Genomic DNA, 17473 nt, shown 5'->3' on the forward strand with positions numbered 1-17473 from the left:
CCTCCTACATGGTCCAGATCACCGAGTGAACTGCGATATATCTGCAGTGGTGGCTGACGAGCCATGATTGGGTCAGTGGCAGACTCCTCTCCCTTACCCAACCAGAGCGGACTGTGATGACAGAAGTGTCACTTCTAGGATGGAGCGCTGTAGGAAGCTGGCCCTGTATATACTATACCAAAGTAAGGTCTAGTGTGTACATAGTCCAGTGGATCCCCAAAGATAGGCAGAGGTAAACGTTGATAATACCTTACTCTCTGTGGTAGTGTGGGAAAACAGTAAGGCTTTATCAGATGGTAGTGTTAGGCATTTATTGTACACACTCAGAGAAGAAATGATTTCACACCCTCAGACTGAACTTTGACCACTTTTTATAAAAGTAGTAGTTAGTTGTACTTTATTTCTGGAGCCAAGCCAAGCCTGGTACAGGTAAGTGCAATAGTACTTTTCAAGAATAATGCAGTAGAATGCAAATGGTTTGTTTACAGGTAAATCAACAGTGAACATCACATTTCAGTTACTGTTGTAATTGCTTTACAGTTACTATTGGGATTATTGTTTTCGTCCTTTTTCGGATTACCTTCCTTATTCAGTGTGGTATACCTAGATACCACACTGGGACATTTACTGGTTAAAGTTAAGTAATGCAATTTGTTATCACAACACACTTGTTATGTTATGTTATGTTATGTTATGCAGGTTTTTGTATAGCGTACGGCTACTCGAAAGAGTGTCCCGACGCTTTGGATTGCACACTAATCGCAGAAACACAACAGGGAAAATGAACAGAAACATAAAAAGAGGAAACCTGATAGGACCTGAAACTAAGAAGTGAAAAGCCAAGTTTTAAGCCCCTTCCTAAAGGCCAACAAGTTTGGGGTGCTACGCAGGGACACAGGCAATTTATTCCACAGCTGAGGCGCTAAACATTTAAAGGAGCGGCCACCGATGCGAGCTCTCTTCGCGCGGGGCACTACAGCAAAAAACAAGGCTTCAGACCTGAGCGATCTGGCCGGACGGTAAAAGGACAACCTTTCCTGGAGGTATTTTGCTCCAGATCTGTACAAGGCTTTGTGTGCCAGGGTGAGAGATTTAAAAACTATCCGCTTCCGGACAGGAAGCCAATGCAGAGCTTCCAAAAGGCCCGAGGCTCTGGCACGGCGAGGTAGTCCAAAAATAGCACGTGCTGCCGAATTCTGAACGACCTGTAGTCGTTGAAGCAGGTATTCTGGCAGGCCGAGATAGAGAACGTTGGAATAATCTATTCTCGAGCCTATCATCGCCTGCACCGTGATCTTCCTATGTTCCTCCGATAGCAAAGGAAGGAATTTGCGAAGCATCCGGAGTAAGCCGAAGCAGGTCCCTGTGAGACTTGTATGTTTTTTCATAGAATGTCCAACTCCACACTTAAAACATTTTGCAGAAAAGCAGTCAATGCAAACCTATGTTAGGAAATGAAGTTATCGGTGTGAGAAAGTGCCCTCTTTCTTCATGGTTGCCCTCACTTTTTGCTGAACTGCCGATGTGCTTTGACTGAGTGTGCCCTGGACTCCTGCCAATCAGGTACCCAGGGCCTATGTTCTTTCCCTAAAACTTCATTGGACACCAAACCCAATTGGCACTCTCTGGCCACAAGTCAGTCCCTGGTAAATGGTACCACAGGTACCCAGGGCACTGTGACCGTGGAAGGCCTCTAAGTTCCTCAGCACTTATTGTGCCACCCTTAGAGGCCCTGTACCTTTACACTCACACATTGCCTTTGCAGGCTGCATGTTTTGGTATAGAACAAAGTGAAGAGTCGACTAGGAACACATCCCTGTGTGCCATGCCTACAACCCACCGCCCTGGCATAGATCAGTCACTCTAGCTCGGTGCACTATACTAGTGGTGAGGGTACAGGTGCATGAGCCCTCTACCCCTTCAGTGTCTAAGTCAATTCTTAGACTCTGTAAGTGCAGTGCTGCCATTAAGAGTATATGGTGCTGGGAGTTTCATTATGAACTCCACACTACCATAATGGCTGCACTGAAAACTGAAGTTTGGTGTCAAACCTCTCCGCACATTACACCCACACTGATGCCAGTGTGGGATTTAATGAAAAGTGCACAAAAAGGGCATTTTAGAGATGCCTCCTGAAAAACGACCAGTGTCCTGGCTGAATGGCTGCTCACCAGCTGCCACCACCAGACATATTTCTGGACCCCTGGATCGATAGCCTGCTGCTCTCGGGGCTCTGAAACAAACCACATCCTGGGACGAGGGGCCAAGCCTCCTCCCCCAGGATGGGCAGTGTGTATGAAAGTGGCTCTGTATATACTGTTCCCAAATAGGTACAGTGTGCACAGTCCACAGTCCCCAGAGGCTAAAGTTGGATATAACCTTACTCTCTAAAGTGGTAGCTTGGTCGAGCAGTAAGGCAGTATCAGAGGACAGTGTAAAGCATTTGTTGTACACACTCAGTCAACAAATGGTCTCACACACTCAAGAACTGAACTCTAGGCCAATGGTTTGTATATAAAAATATAAAGTTTTATTTTAGAACCGACAATAGGTATCAAAATATACTTTCTCAGAATGAGATGCTTTAGATAAATGCTTTCAATAGGCAGTAGACTTTTGAACACAGTAGTTACAGTTGATGCAATAGGCAACACAATTCAAACACAATTATACATTGACCTCATTGGGAATTTCTTTGTAAATGTAATTAATTACTTTTGGGATTACTTTTCTAACCACAGGACTGGATCCTAGATTCAGTCCTGGGACATTTCCTGGAAACAAGTGAATAAAAACGTTTTGGTTACAGGTATGATTTTTAAGGAATATTATTGTATTTTAAAAGTTGACACTGAGAAACTTTTTCACATATCACCAATGTCCTATGGGAGGAAATTTACTTAGCAGGTAAGTAGGGTTATCGTTACTTTTTCTTACTCCGTGTTGGATCCTGGATCCAGCACTGGTGCATCTCCTGTAAACAGTTGAAAGAAATCGTTTTGGTTATACAGGCGATTTTTAAGGAATATTTGTAAGTTTCAAAAATCGACAGAAGAATTTCTGGTGAAAACCAGGCAATGTTATCCTATGGAGGAAAATCAAGTTAACGGTAAGTAGTGTAATTACTTTTCAGGGTCAGTGCTGGGCACCAAGATCCAGCACTGGGATCTCTCCTGATAACAGGTGAGTAATTTTGTTTTCATTATTCGGCTGATTTTAGGTGACTATTTTAAAGTTTCAAAACTGGACACTTAAAAGAATTTCCAAGTGAAACCAGTCAATGTTACCCTATGGCAGAAAAGTGAGTTATCGGCTTTTGGGTAAGTACTCGACTGGCAAAGTTAAGGTTTTGGGCATAGACCCTGGGGTCTCCCAGTGTCAGGTAGGTACAGTTGTTACACCCTCAGCGGCACAGGGGCAGCCGGGTGCAGAGAGAGTTAGGCCCAATGTTAGCCTATGGCGGGCAGGGGGCCTTTGGTTGGGGGCTGCTGGCAAGCAGGCCACGTGGCTGTGGGAGCTGGGCTCCTGGTCACTTACTCAGGGCAAATGGGGAAGTAGATTAGGATAGATGTTGCACTCCCAGGGGCACTCGGGCGGCTGGGTGCAGGGTGCTTTTGAGCCGTCGGGCGCTCAATGGATTTCAATGGAGAAGCTACAAAACGAACAAAGGCTGCAAGCTCGGGGATGAAGATTCTTCAGGTGCGACCACCACTTCGAGAGGTAAGTTGGGAAGCTGTAGGTTAGGTAGGCACCCATGAGCTGGGCACAGGGGGCTGCAGGGCACCGGGTGCAGGGGTGTCTTTTCGCGTCGGGAAATATTACCCTCAGCTGATCACGGTTGGAGGGATCCCTGGTTCTGAGGCTGCAGGCATCGTCAGGAGCGTTGAGGTGGGTCCTTGGGTGCTGGATTCTGGGTCAGTCGCCGGCGGGACGTCCTTGTGTTCTTTGTCCTCTCTTGCACAGGCCAGGCTTGGCGGGTGCAGAGTGTGCAGGAGTCGCGGTTCCTGGTTGGCACCAGGGGCTTGTTACTTGCTTTGAGCAGAACCACTGCTCGTGGGAGTCCCAGTCTTTGTAGAGTCACAAGGCAGTCAGGTCCTCCGGGGTTTTTGAGGTTGCTGACCACTGGAGACGCCGGGTGTTAGCAGGAGCAGGTTCGAGGACCGACAGGCCTGTAGGGCTGGGGCCAAATCAGTTGGTCTTCCTCTTGTTAGCAGCTGCACGACAGGTCTTCTTGTTTCTTGTTCTTCTTGCTTGTTTCGGATTCGGGATCTGAGGAAAGAAGGTTCAGGGTGCTCCTGAATACTACATTTAGGGGCGTTACAGGTAGGTAAAGAGCAGGGACCAATGGGTCCCTTTCCTGGGGTGGGTACACCCCCTATCCTGCCACTCTCCTGTAGGAGGGGGGCAGTAGCCTAGTCCTGATTGGGCAGGGCTCCCCATCTTCAAGATGGCGAGAGCCCGGAGATGTGCTTCACCTCGCCTCCCCCACCTGAGGGGTGGGGTTGGCAGAGGCTGGCACACCTCTTTTCCGCCCTTGGGGTTTCCCGCCAGTCTTCCTGCCAGAGTGGGGGGTCAGAACCGGTGGGGGCCAGTTGCTGAGAAGCTCACAAAGGCGGCATGCCTTTGAAGCTTCCCCTGCCCATCCTGGGGGAGGAGACCTAGCACCTCGCCCAGGATGTGCATTGTTGCAGGCCCAGGAGAGTGGATGGCTCTCTACCCAGGGGCCCAGCAACTTGTCTGCTGTGTGGCAGCCTAGGCAGCCCCTCAGACAGGACGTGGATTGTAGGTTAGGTTCAGGGGGCATCTCTAAGATGCACTCTGTCGTGCATTGTACATTAAATCCCACACTGGCATCAGTACGTGTTTAATGTGCTGAGAAGTTTGATACCAAACTTCTCAGTGTTCGGTGTTGCCATCATGGTGCTGTGGAGTTCGTGTTGACGACTTCCCAGCACCATATACTCTTGATGGCAGCACTGCACTTACAATGCCCAGGAATGGGCCTGGGTACTGTAGGGGCACAGGGCTCATGCACCTGTACCCACACCACTGGCATAGGGAACCCAGCTAGAGGGGTGACTGAGGTATGCCAGGGCAGTGTGTTGTGGGCATGGCACACAGGGATGTGTGCCATGTCTACTCTGTTTTGCTGTGTGCCAAGACACTCAGCCTGCAAAGTGTGTGTGTGTGTCTGTCTGTCTGTCTGTCTGTCTGTCTGTCTGTCTGTCTGTCTCTCAGGGTACAGGGCCTCCTAGGGTGGCACAATAAGTTCTGCAGCCCTTAGGGGCCTTCTCTGGTCACAGGGCCCTGGGTACCTAGGGTACCATTTACTAGGGGCTGACATGTAACCAGAGATACCAATTGGGTTTTAGGCTTCTTGCAGTTTTAGGGAAGGAACACAGGCCCTGGGTACCTTATTGGCAGGAGCCCAGGGCACACTCAGTCTAAGTAGATAAGCAATTCAGCAAAAAGTGGGGGCATATCATGCAAGAAAGATGGCACTTTCTCACACAGGGTCCATGAAGAGGAAGCTTTAAAGGCTTGCCCCCTTTGTGAGCTTCCCCAGGCCTTTGCTGCTCCTAGCAACTGGTCCCCACCGGTTCTGACCCCCACTTTGGTCGGGAGAACTGGCAGAAAACCAAGTTAGGAAGGGAGGTGTGCCCATCTTTGCCAACCCCACCCCTCAGGTGGGGGAGGCAAGGTGAAGCACAGCTCTCAGTCCCCGCCATCCTGCAGATGGGGCGACCCAGCCAACCAGAGTGAAGCATATGCCTCTCTCCCACTGGAGGGTGGCATAATAGGGGGTGTACCCAACCTTTATTTACCTGTAAAGCCCCAAAATCTAGTATTTAGGGGCACCCCCGAACCTTGCTTCCTCAGAAAAAATACAAGAAGAAGAGAAGGACCGAACAGCCGTGCCGAAGCTAAGAAGAGGAGGACGCCCACTGACTTGGCCCCAGCCCTGCCGGCCTGTCCCCACCTCGAACCTACAGAAGCAAAACTCTTGTTTGTCCTGCAGCCAGCAGCCTCAAGAACCCAGCCTGCCCTGCCTTCAAAAGAAGTGAGACTGTCTCCCGTGAACACCGGATTTGTTCACCAACAGACTCCAGCTCTGGCAAAATCCACAAGTCTGCGCCCAATGCCCACGGCCTGAGTTCGAGTGGCCGAACACCACGAGGAGGTCTCCCCGGCGATCCTGACCCGAGATCCGTTGATCCCTGACTTGCCTCAAGCCTCCAGCTGACGCCTGCAGCCTCAAACCGGAAGGTATCCCCAACCGCGACCATGAGCTGGTAAGAAGATCTGACCCTAAAAGACACCTCTGCACCCGACGCCCCACAGACTTGGGTGGCCCAACTGACTGTGTTTAGCCAACACCCTGCATCCCAACTTACCTCTCCAAGTGGTGGTTTCACCCAGAAGACATTTGTCCCCGAGCCTGCAGTGTGTTTGCAAACCGGAGAAACCCCATTGAAAGCAACAGGGCGCCTTAGCCAAAACAGCACTCAGCACCAAAGGTGTTGCTGAGAGTGAACCTTTGATGCCGTCTAGATCCCCCGTTTGCCCTGAGCTTAAGTCCAGGAGCTTTGCTCCCACAGCCTAGTGGCCTGCTCGTAAGCAGCCACCAACTGCAGGCCCCCTGTCCCCCATTGGATAACATTCGGTCTCAGAACTTTGCACCTGGCCGCCCTAGCGCCGTTGACGGTGTAACAAGAGTGCATCCTTGACCCTGGGGACCCCCGAGTCTAACCCCAGAATACCAACCCCCACAACAAAGTACTTACCTGTACTTAACACTATTTCTCCAGTATTTAGGGTGTCTTTCATAGATTCACATGCCTAAACCATTCCCCGTCGTCTGAGTGGAAGTCCCACGGTACATAAAAAAGCAATAATTATGCATATAATAACCAAAAAACCTTGGTAACATGAAACCAGGAAGTAAAGTAGCCTAAGCTACCAGGAAAAAACGTATGACTGTCATAGTCATTATGTACAGTCCAAACTGCAGCCAATCAGGCGACAGCACCCACCAGAATGTTCTCCTCAGAGGCTCAGGCTTTTAGATTTTCTACCGCACGTCGTGTGAAGGGAGCCTCCCTGAGCTCTGCTCAGTACTTCAGTTTTTTCTGGATTTTTGATTATCTTCATGATGTCAACTTCTAAGAGGTCTCTCTTTAGGCCTTGTGAATCTTGTGGGAAGCTCCGGCTATTTTCTGAAGACCCCCACAAGAAGTGCATTTACTGCCTCTGTCCGGATCATGAGGTGAGGGATTGTAAGATCTGCAGGACCTTCCCTCAGAAAACCCTCCGGGATAGAGAAGGGCGCCTACTTCTGTGGTTACAGAAGATCAAGGACAAGGATATCCCTTTATCTTAGGTGGAAAGTGCAGCCTCTGGGTCGTCTATATCCTCTAGAAAGAGGATGGCTGAGGAAGACTTACCATCTCCTGGGGCTAAGGTGTTGAGAAAAGTTCAGCCTGCTAAAGGCTCTGGCTTGCCTGCTACTTTTTCTTCTTCAAAAAAGGCTTCTCCACCTTCCAAGTCTAAGCCTGCTACGCCCCTGAGAAAGACAGGAAAGTCTCTGACATCTAAAAGACTTCCTGACAAGGAATTACCTCAGCAGAAAATGCCGTCGTCAACGGCTCCTTCGTCGACGTTTATCATCATCGACGCTACATCTACGGTTACATTCTCGTCTCCGAGACCGAAGATGATCATGACATCGGCTTCGTCTCCGTCAACGCTGGTCTCCGTGGCTGTTAGACCCATCTCGTCGACGAAGGAGATTACATCTCTCGTGAGCGCTCCGTCGACGGTAAGGACAAAGAAGATCTCGCCGACGACTGCGTCGACGGCCACCTCTTAGACAAAGACTTCCTCGTCGACGAAGACTGCCGCTTCGTCGACGGCCTCCTCATCGACGAAGATTGCCTCGTCGACAGCTAACCTCTCGTCGACTAAAATTGCCTCGTCGTCAAACTGCTTCCTCATCGACGCTCCCTTTTTTGACACCACCACCATCGTCAGCGGTCCCGTCGACGGCACACTCGTCGACGCCTCTTTTGTCTTCCTGTACGGATTTACAAGTTTGGTCTGCAACATCGGCTACTGCTTCATCCGCCCTGCCTTCGGCGGCTTCTCTACTACAACGTCGTGGCTCCTCATTGGAAGCCCTGTCACCATTGAAGCTGCCTGAACAATTATTGGATTCTGAGGAGGAAGAAGAGGAAGACTAATCTGGAGAGGATGATAGATTCTGCACTGCTAGTAGTCCAACAGAACTGTTTATAAAATACCAGGAGGTAGAACCATGTCCTGAGCCTCAAGCTCCAACTCCTGTCACAGTTCCCTCAGCACAAATGCCTTTGGAATTGTTTAACAATTTGCAATATATGTTGCAGGACTATTATCGTCGTTTTCCTCCATCGGAATCGGCAGAGTCTCTTCCATCCACGCCTATGCCAAGGGTTCCTATAACCTCTTTACAATCTCCCAGACCACCTTCTCCACTGCCATCTCGTCATTCCCATGATGTAAATACAACAGATGACAGGGAAGAGGGAGAGGTGTGGATGACCAGTCAATGCTGTCGGAGTGGGACGAATACCAAATCCAAACTCCATCACAGTCAGCTCCGGCCCCCGTGGACTCTCCTCCGGTGGATATCGGAAGTTTTCATCTCCTTATGGAGAGGGCAACGAAGAGATTTCTCACCCCTATGGAGGCAAACAAAGATGACTGCTTACTTTATGATTTTAAGGACCAACCGCGAAAGCGGATCAGGACAATTCCCATAATAGATTTTATCTGGAAGGAAGGATTAAAAATCATGGCGACACCAAATTCTCTACCAGCAGTCTTGCCTCGGTTGGACAAAAAATATAAGGCGCCAAGTGATTCACCGGCATGCCTCATCGTCCAGCCGAAAGCTGACTGTCATCGCCCAAGCGGCGCAGAGACGGGCCAGGAACCCCTCTTCGCCTAAATCAACTCCGCCTGACAGGGATGGCAGACGGTTGGATTCGATTGGAAAGAAGGTCTCCACTATGGCTGCGACGACGGTTCGGGCTGCAAATTCCCTAGCCATATTAGGGAGATAAGATCGGCAAATGTGGTCCGACATCTCCCCCTACATTAACATGCTGTCGGAGCCTTCCGAGGCCTTGAAGATTCTACCTCTGATTCTACCTCTGCTGAAATCATCGACGCAGCCGTGGATGTGGCATCCACAGAATTTAGACAACTGGCGGGTGCAGCAGTATTGAGGAGACGAGGTTGGCTGAAATCAACATCTTTCTGCCAAGAGGTCCAAACTAAGATTATCGATATGCCATTCAATGGGGAGTCTCTGTTCGGGTAACATGTTGATGAGACCCTTCAGACTATTAAAAAAGATACAGAGACGGCGAGGTCTCTTGGTAGCCTGCAATTTTGTAAGTCGTCCTTTCGTGGTGCCAAAGGACGTGGATCCTTCTCCAACAGGAGAGGGTATAATCAACAACGATCTTATCAAACCTCCCAAACTAATCAAAGGTTCCAAACCTGCAGACAGCAATCTTATCGACAGCGAGGTAACTCCTATTCGCAGTCAAGAAGGAAGCAATCCTTTTGTGGACGGGAGTCCAATAAAAAACAATGAGGTCAGCCAACTGCCACCATCTCTGCCGTTGCCCCATTCAAAAATTGGAGGAAGAATATCCCACTTTTACTTGAACTGGTCCACAATTACTACAGACAAATGGGTTTTGTATATAGTAGCCAGAGGCCATGCTCTGGAGTTCACAAAGATTCCCCCCAAACTCTCCTCCCAAAGGACCACCTCCTGCTCATCTCAAGGAGCTTTTTCCCCAAATAAATCTGATGATTCAGAAGGGAGCAATCGAAAAGGTCCCTCCGTTACAAAGAGGAACAGGATTTTATTCGAGATTTTTCCTCATTCAAAAAAAGTCGGGAGAATGGCGCCCAATTCTCGACCTTCGCGCCCTCAACAAATACCTAAAGAAGTTATCCTTCCGAATGTTAACACTTCAAGAAATTCTAAAATTGCTTTCGGCCGGGGATCACATGGCCACCCTCGACCTCCAAGACGCTTAATTTCATGTACCGATCCTACCCAGACACAGAAAATTTCTACGGTTCAGAGTGGCTGGCAGAGACTTTCAATTCAGAGTCCTTCCATTTGGTCTTCGTTCAGCACCGAGGGTATTTACAAAGGTCATAGCGCCAGTGACCGCACACCTTTGTCTGCAGGGCATTCAAATTTTCCCTTACTTAGACGACTGCCTTATCAAGGCGAATTCTTTTCAAGCCACAACCGCACATGTTCAGAAGTGTCTGCTACTTTTCCAGTCTCTGGGTCTTTCCATAAATTTCGAAAAATCTCATCTGACTCCATCACAGAGAAAGACCTTTCTTGGAGCCACACTGGACACAAAACTGACCCAGGCCTTTGTCTCAAAAGAAAGACAACTCAAGATCTGCAATCTCGCTCGCTCCTTGCTGTCAAGAGTACGTTTCAGTCCGTTTGTACAAGTCCTTCCTAGGGATGATTTCTTCTTGCATCCCTCTGATACCCAGCTGCCGTTACAGAGTGAGGCCACTGCAGGAGGAACTCAACCTTCAATGGCTCCAGATTTCGAGATCGTTCGAGGACATCGTTCGCATCACTCTTCAGATGCGGGAAATCTTTCATTGGTGGAGCAAAATAAAGAACTTAAGAGAAGGATGTGCATTTCTGGTCGAAATGCCGGATTTCAACATAACCACAGATGCTTCCCTCGAGGTATGGAGGGGGGGCGCACCTTCAAGGGATGACAGTCAACGGCAGGTGGACTTTCCAACAAAAGAGGTGGCATATCAACCTTCTGGAGTTGCGAGCCATTTTCTTGGCTCTGAAATCATTTCGAGCCATCATCAGAGGAACCTCTGTACTAATACGAACGGACAATACGACAAGTGTGCATTACTTGAACAGACAATGCGGGACAAAGTCAGCCCTACTATCTCAGCAAGCACAAGAGATTTGGGACTGGGCAATTCGTCACAAAATCAGCCTCACAGCCATTCATGTCCCAGAAGTCACCAATGTTCTGGCGGATTCCCTCAGCAGGTCCACAACATCAAACCACGAGTAGAAACTACATCAACCATCCTTAAACAGAGTCTTTCGACAATGGGGGCACCCCGATCTAGACCTGTTTGCAACCAGCCAGAACCGCAAATTTCCATCCTTTGCAAGTTGGGTTCCCCACAAAGACTCATTCGGATATGCGTTTTCGATGAATTGGTCACAGATATATGCCTACGCTTTTCCACCGATTCCGTTGATTCCACGAGTTCTGCGCAAGATTAAGAAACAACCTTGCCGCATGATACTCATTGCTCCCAGGTGGCTCGACGGAACTTTTCCTCCTCTCGGAGTGCGAGCCCATCCAGTTTCGACCAATTCCGAACCTGCTGTCCATCCAGAACGGACAAATCTGTCACCCGGACCCAGCATCGTTGAGATTAGCGGCATGGCTCCTCAACCCCTTGAATTCGCACAGCTAGATATCCCTGCGGACTGTCAGGAAGTTTTGGCTAATGCTCGAGCACCTGCTACGATTAAAACTTACAAACTAAAAGGGAAGAGGTTTTGCATGTGGCGTCAATCTGTCAATCTCCACCCTATTCAGGCCAGACCAGAACAAATTCTACCATTTTCTCTTCATTTAGCAAGATCCGGCCTCTCCCATTCTACTCTAAAGGTGTTATTGGCGGCAATTTCAAGGTTTCGGCAGGATGGTGCTAACTCTCTTTATTCAAATAGTCATTCAGCAATTCTTCAAGGGGTTGTTTCGGATGTTCCCCCCAATCGACGTCCACCTCCTTCTTGGCACCTTAATGTAGTGCTTACACAACTAATGCGACACCCCTTCGAACCTATTCACAAAGTGGACTTAAAGTTCCTTTCTTGGAAGGTTTCATTGTTATTGGCTCTAACATCAACAAGGAGAGTTAGTGACCTTCAAGCGTTCACTATTCATCCACCTTTTCTGCAATTTACTTCGAAATCTGTAGTGCTGCGCACTAACCCAAAGTTCATGCCAAAAGTCCCTGCGGATTTTCATCTTAATGAACCTATAATTTTAAAGACATTTTTCCCAAATCCGCTCACAGCTGCGGAAAGGGCTTTGCATTCCCTTGACATCAAAAGATGTCTCAAGTTCTACTTGCAACGAACAGCAACAATGCGCAAACCAGACCAACTGTTTGTGGCATATGGTAAACCGAGCCAAGGACATACTGTCTCAAAACCAACCATAGCTCGTTGGATTTCTGCTGCAATTTGCTTGTGCCATGATCAAGCGGGAAGACCATTGCAGGCAACCCCAAGAGCGCACTCTACAAGAGCTCTTTTTGCCGGTGTGCCTCTTAACCAGATCTGTAGAGCGGCAACCTGATCCAACAGACACACTTTTACCAGGCACTACTGTTTGGAAGCCTCAAGCGATGCAGATGCATCAGTCGGACAAGCTGTTCTCCGCAATCTTTTCAAATAAGGTGAGCCTCTGTTCTCCCTCCTCCACTATGCTTTTTTCTATAAGACGCTTACTACATACTGTTCTGTCTCTTAAAATTGTTCTGCATATGTTGAACACAAAGGTTTTTATCTATGATTATACATTGTGATGATGTGTATTTACTATGGTACAAAAGGAGCGTCGTATGAGCATTATGTTATATACTGCTATCTACTCTGATTCAGGCATGTGAATCTATGAAAGACACCCTAAATACTGAAGAACAATAGTTACTTACCTGTAATCTGTGGTTCTCCAGTATTGGTGTCTTTCATAGATTCACATGCAACCGGCCCACCTCCCCTCAGAGGCTTTTAGGCTATTATGCTTTGGTTCACTCCTGTGTGAGAAAATCTGAGAGCCTGAGCCACTGAGGAGAACATTCTGGCGGGTGCTGTCGCCTGATTGGCTGCAGTTTGGACTGTACATAATGACTATGATAGTCATAAGTGTGGAAGTTTTTTCCTTGTAGCTTAGGCTACTTTACTTCCTGGTTTCATGTTACCAAGGTTTTTTGGTTATTATATGCATAATTATTGCTTTTTTATGTACCGTGGGACTCCCACTCCGACGACGGGGAATGATTCAGGCATGTGAATCTTTGAAAGACACCAATACTGGAGAACCACAGATTACAGGTAAGTAACTATTGTTCTTCCTGTCATAGGATAACATTGACTGTTTATCTATGAAAAGTTTCTAAGTGTGGAGTTTGAAAATCTATAAAAGTCTTAAACTGTAACCAAATAACAAAAACACTTTTACTTACCTGTTTTCAGGAAATGACCCAGTGCAGTATCCAGGTATACTACACTGTGTACGAAAAGTAATCTGCAAAGTAATCTACTTGGCATTCTATTGAAAGCCAATGCAAAGTATATGTGCAACATTTCAAAGCATTGCATTACTATCTTATGTTAAAATGAATTTGTAAAGCGCGCGTACACCGGGGAGGTTTCATGGCGCTACTTTGCTTAATATCCAGGTTCAGATGCGCTGATTAGAAAGCCTGACGGAAGAGCCAGGCTTTAAGAAGGCCTCTGTAGCAGGAGCAGGTCATGGTCGGGACAGGCCGGTAGTGCTGGGCCTTAGTCAGTTGGTGTCCTCCTCCTTCCTTCAGCAAGGATCTTTGGTCATTTTTCTTGTTGTCTGAGGAGGCAAGGTTCAGGGGGGCCCCTAAATACTACATATAGGAGTGATACAGGTAGGGGCAGGTCGAGACAAACGGGTCCCTTCCTTGGGGTAGGTACCCCCCTATTATACCACTCTCCAGTGGGAGGGGGCATAAGCCTCACTCTGGTTGGCTTGGTGCCCCCATCTTCAAGATGTCAGGGACATAGAATTGTGCTGCACCTTACCTCCCCCAGCCTAGGGTCAGAACTGGCGGGGAGCAGTAAATGGCTCTGGTAGCTCACAAAGGCGGAAAGCCTTTGAAACTTCTCCTTTATGGACCCTGCCCATCCTGGTGGAGGAGGCTTGGCACCTGAACCCAGGATGTGCTTTGTTAGGGGACCCCGAGAGCAGCAGGCTCTCAACCCATGGGGTCCAAAAACATGTCTGTTGGTGGCAGCTGGCGAGCAGCCACTCAGCCAGGACAGTAGAGCTGGCTGTTTTTCATTGCTCATCTCTAAGATGCCGTCTGAGTGTTTTTTTTTATGAAATCCCACACTGGCATCAGTGTTGGTTTAATGTGCTCAGAAGTTTGATACCAAACTTCCTAGAATTCAGTAAAGCCATTATTGTGCTGTTGAGTTCGTAATGACAAACTCCCATACCATATACTCTTTATGGCTTTACTGCATTTACAATGTCTAAGAATAGACTTAGACACTGTAGGGGTACAGGGCTCATGCACCTGCACCCTCACCACTGATATAGTGCACCCAGCTAGAGGGGTGGCTTACCTGTGCCAGGGAAGTGGATTGTAGGCATGGCACACAGGTGTGCCATGTCGTTGCTTCACTTTGCTCTGCACAAAAACACTGAGCCTGCAATGGCAGTGTGTGTGTTAAGGTACAGGGCCTCTAAGGATGGCACAATAAGTGCTGCAGACCTAAGAGGCCGTCCCTGGTCACAGTGCCCTTAGTACCCAGGGTACCTTTTACAAGGGACTTGCATGTAGCCATAGACTTGCCAATTGGGTTTTGCAACAGTACAGTTTAGGGAAAGAACATAGGCCCTGGGTACCTGGTTGGCAGGAACTCAGGGCACACTCAAAGAGCCTCAACGTTAGCCAAAAAGGTGGGGGCAACCATGCAAAAAGGGGCACTTTCCTACAGGCCCCCATCTAGAAAAGGTAGGAATCCGAGGGCCCTGGTCTCTGATGGAGTGTGGGCTTCACATCAACCTGTTGGAACTTCGGGCAATTTGCTTGGCTTTGCAGGCCTTTCTTCCTTCAATCAAGGGAAGATTGGTACAGGTGTTCACAAACAACACCACCTCCATGTGGTACCGCAACAAACAGGGTGGGTGTGGTCCCTTTGTCAAGAGGCTCTGCATATCTGGACATGACTGGAATTCCAGGGCATTTCCTTGATGGTTCAACACCTGGTGGGGGTCTATGAAATGCCAAGGTGGACAAACTCAGCCGAAGGTACCTAGCCAATCACAAATTGTGTCTTCACTCAGATGTGTGAAAGGCTTCTTTCAGTAGTGGGGAAAGCCTTGGTTAGATCAGTTTGCCAAAACCGAGAACGCGCAATGTCAGCAGTGTGCGCACTGGAGTTTCAAAGGTGACTCTCGCTTGGAGGCGCTTTTTGTCTCGAGTGGAGCTCCAGCCTCATGCCTGCCTTTCCACCTATACTACTCCTGCTCAGAGTTTTCAAGAAGATTAGGAGCAACCGGCCCCAAGTTATTCTTGTGGTTGCGGGGTAGGTCTAGTATTACGAGCTGTTAAGCATGACCATAGGTCCCCCGTTCAGGCTACCTTTTCGAGAGGATCTTCTTTTGCCGCTACAGAGGAGAGTTCTGCACCCAAATCTGTGCACCCTACATCTTCATGCATGGTGATTGAGTGGCGACAGTTGACAGATTTTGACCTTCCTCCTGAAGAATGTGTTATTTTGGCAGCTAAGTGTCCCGCCACCAAGTCAGTATACTCCTGTCATTGGGATATGTTTGTGTCATGGTGTGATTCTAGCAACATCAACTCTTTCTAAGGTTTCTCTGTGTGCTCTATCTTTGGCCCAGCAAAGAGCATCTATCAGTCATTTTGGCATTTTTGTGGTTACCGGACCAGCCTTTATTCAAATCACCTGTTATGGATAGGTTCCTCAAAGGCTTGCATCCAACTTCCCCTAGGCCGTTCATCATGCCCCAGTAGGATCTAAATCTTTTAATCTTAAGGTCACCCCAAACTGATAGCTTCACTTCCTCTGTGCTGTCATCTGGAAAAAAGCTGTCAGGGAAGAGATTGAGAGACCAGTTTCCTCCCGCAAATTGGTTGAGCAGGATTAGAGCAAATGGGTCTAGGCTCTTTCCCTAGTAGAAAGAACTATTGATTGATTGATGGAATACAGAACACATCAAAACATTGACCCCCAGTCAAGAGATGTGGGTTAAATTCATCATTCTTTTGCTCACCATGCCACCCCAGTTTAGACCTGGCCATATGCAAATCAGTCTTGACCCTGTGCCTCATGGGAACAGTCCAGCCCGAACTGCCAAGCCAGGTCCTCCCTGGACCGGAAACAAGCATCCTAGGACCGGTTTCGGGGTTTCACCCCTCTTCAGCCAGGATAGCTTGATTCCAGTGGCATGGAGAGCACGGTACTCACGTCTGAGCATACCCGTCCCACACAGGGTGACAAATGCAAAAAGAACTATTGAGGGTTCGAATGCAGAACAAATCAAAACATTCACCTCCAGTTAAGAGATGTGGGTTAAATCCATCATTCTTTTGCTCACCATGCCACCCCAGTAGGGCAGTAAAAAAAACACTGACTGACGGTCCTCTTTTACCTGGTCTCCACTGAGGTTTTTTTTAACAGCCTCTGGGAATGTTACCTTGACCCAAGGAGATGTTAAACAGCATGATACCCTCATTTCTAAAGAACAAACATAGAAGTTTCATGATTCTAGCCAGACACAGATGGTTGGGGCATCCAGAGGCACGGTTTTCTTTAAAGGGAGCCATTAACCCCTTCAGTGCCCATGACGAGCTGGACTCGTCATGGGCTGCGGTGGCGCTGTGCCCATGACGAGTCCAGCTCGTCATGAACTCCGCCCGCTAATGCAAAGCGCGGCACTGGGCGGGGAAAGGGGCGGGCATGCAAGGGGTTAATGGAGTTTGAAGTACTGCTTCACAATTCTCACTGTAAGGCACTGGCAGGCCTAGTAGAGCCTTAGAGCCCACCGTAGCGGTCTATAACGGCCATTAGAACATTGGAATGTGGAGCACTCCATTGTAGACAATGGAGTGCTCCATGCTTCTACGGGCCGGTAAAGACCCGCAGAGCAACATTCCAATGTTTTACAAAAGCCTCTCGAACCTCAAGGGGATTAAAATCCCCTCGAGCTTCGAGAAGCCTTTGTTTAATTTGTTAGAACATTCTGCCCTCTAGTGGCAGAATGTTCTAATAGCCTTATAGCCCTTCGTAGCAGGGCTATACCGCTATTAAAGTCCCGCTGCTTTTGTTAAAGTCCCTCGCCTTCGGCTCGGGCCTTTAACGCTGCAGCGGGCCTTTAATAGCCCGCTACGGCGGGCTATAAGGCTATATTAAAGACCCACTCCAGTGTCAGGAAATGGTCTTAAACAAGGGAGTGGGCCTTTAATGGCTGGTAGAGTCCGCTAGGGAGGGCTCTAACGCTATTAAAACATTCCACCCCTAGAGGGCACAATGTTCTAATTTGTAAAAACAAAGGCCTCTCGGACCCCTAAGGGTTTAAATCTCCTCTGGCTCCGAGGG

General features: G+C 48.4%; 1 protein-coding gene across 1 annotated transcript in view; it reads left to right on the forward strand.

Moving 5' to 3' along the window:
* The window catches only part of PPP2R5A (protein phosphatase 2 regulatory subunit B'alpha), a 730770-nt gene that overhangs the window by 596007 nt on the left and 117290 nt on the right, over positions 1-17473 (forward strand). The gene's annotated exons all lie outside the window — the stretch shown is intronic.

This window comes from Triturus cristatus, chromosome 6 (assembly GCF_964204655.1).
Source record: "Triturus cristatus chromosome 6, aTriCri1.1, whole genome shotgun sequence".
Classification (NCBI taxonomy): Eukaryota; Metazoa; Chordata; class Amphibia; order Caudata; family Salamandridae; genus Triturus; species Triturus cristatus.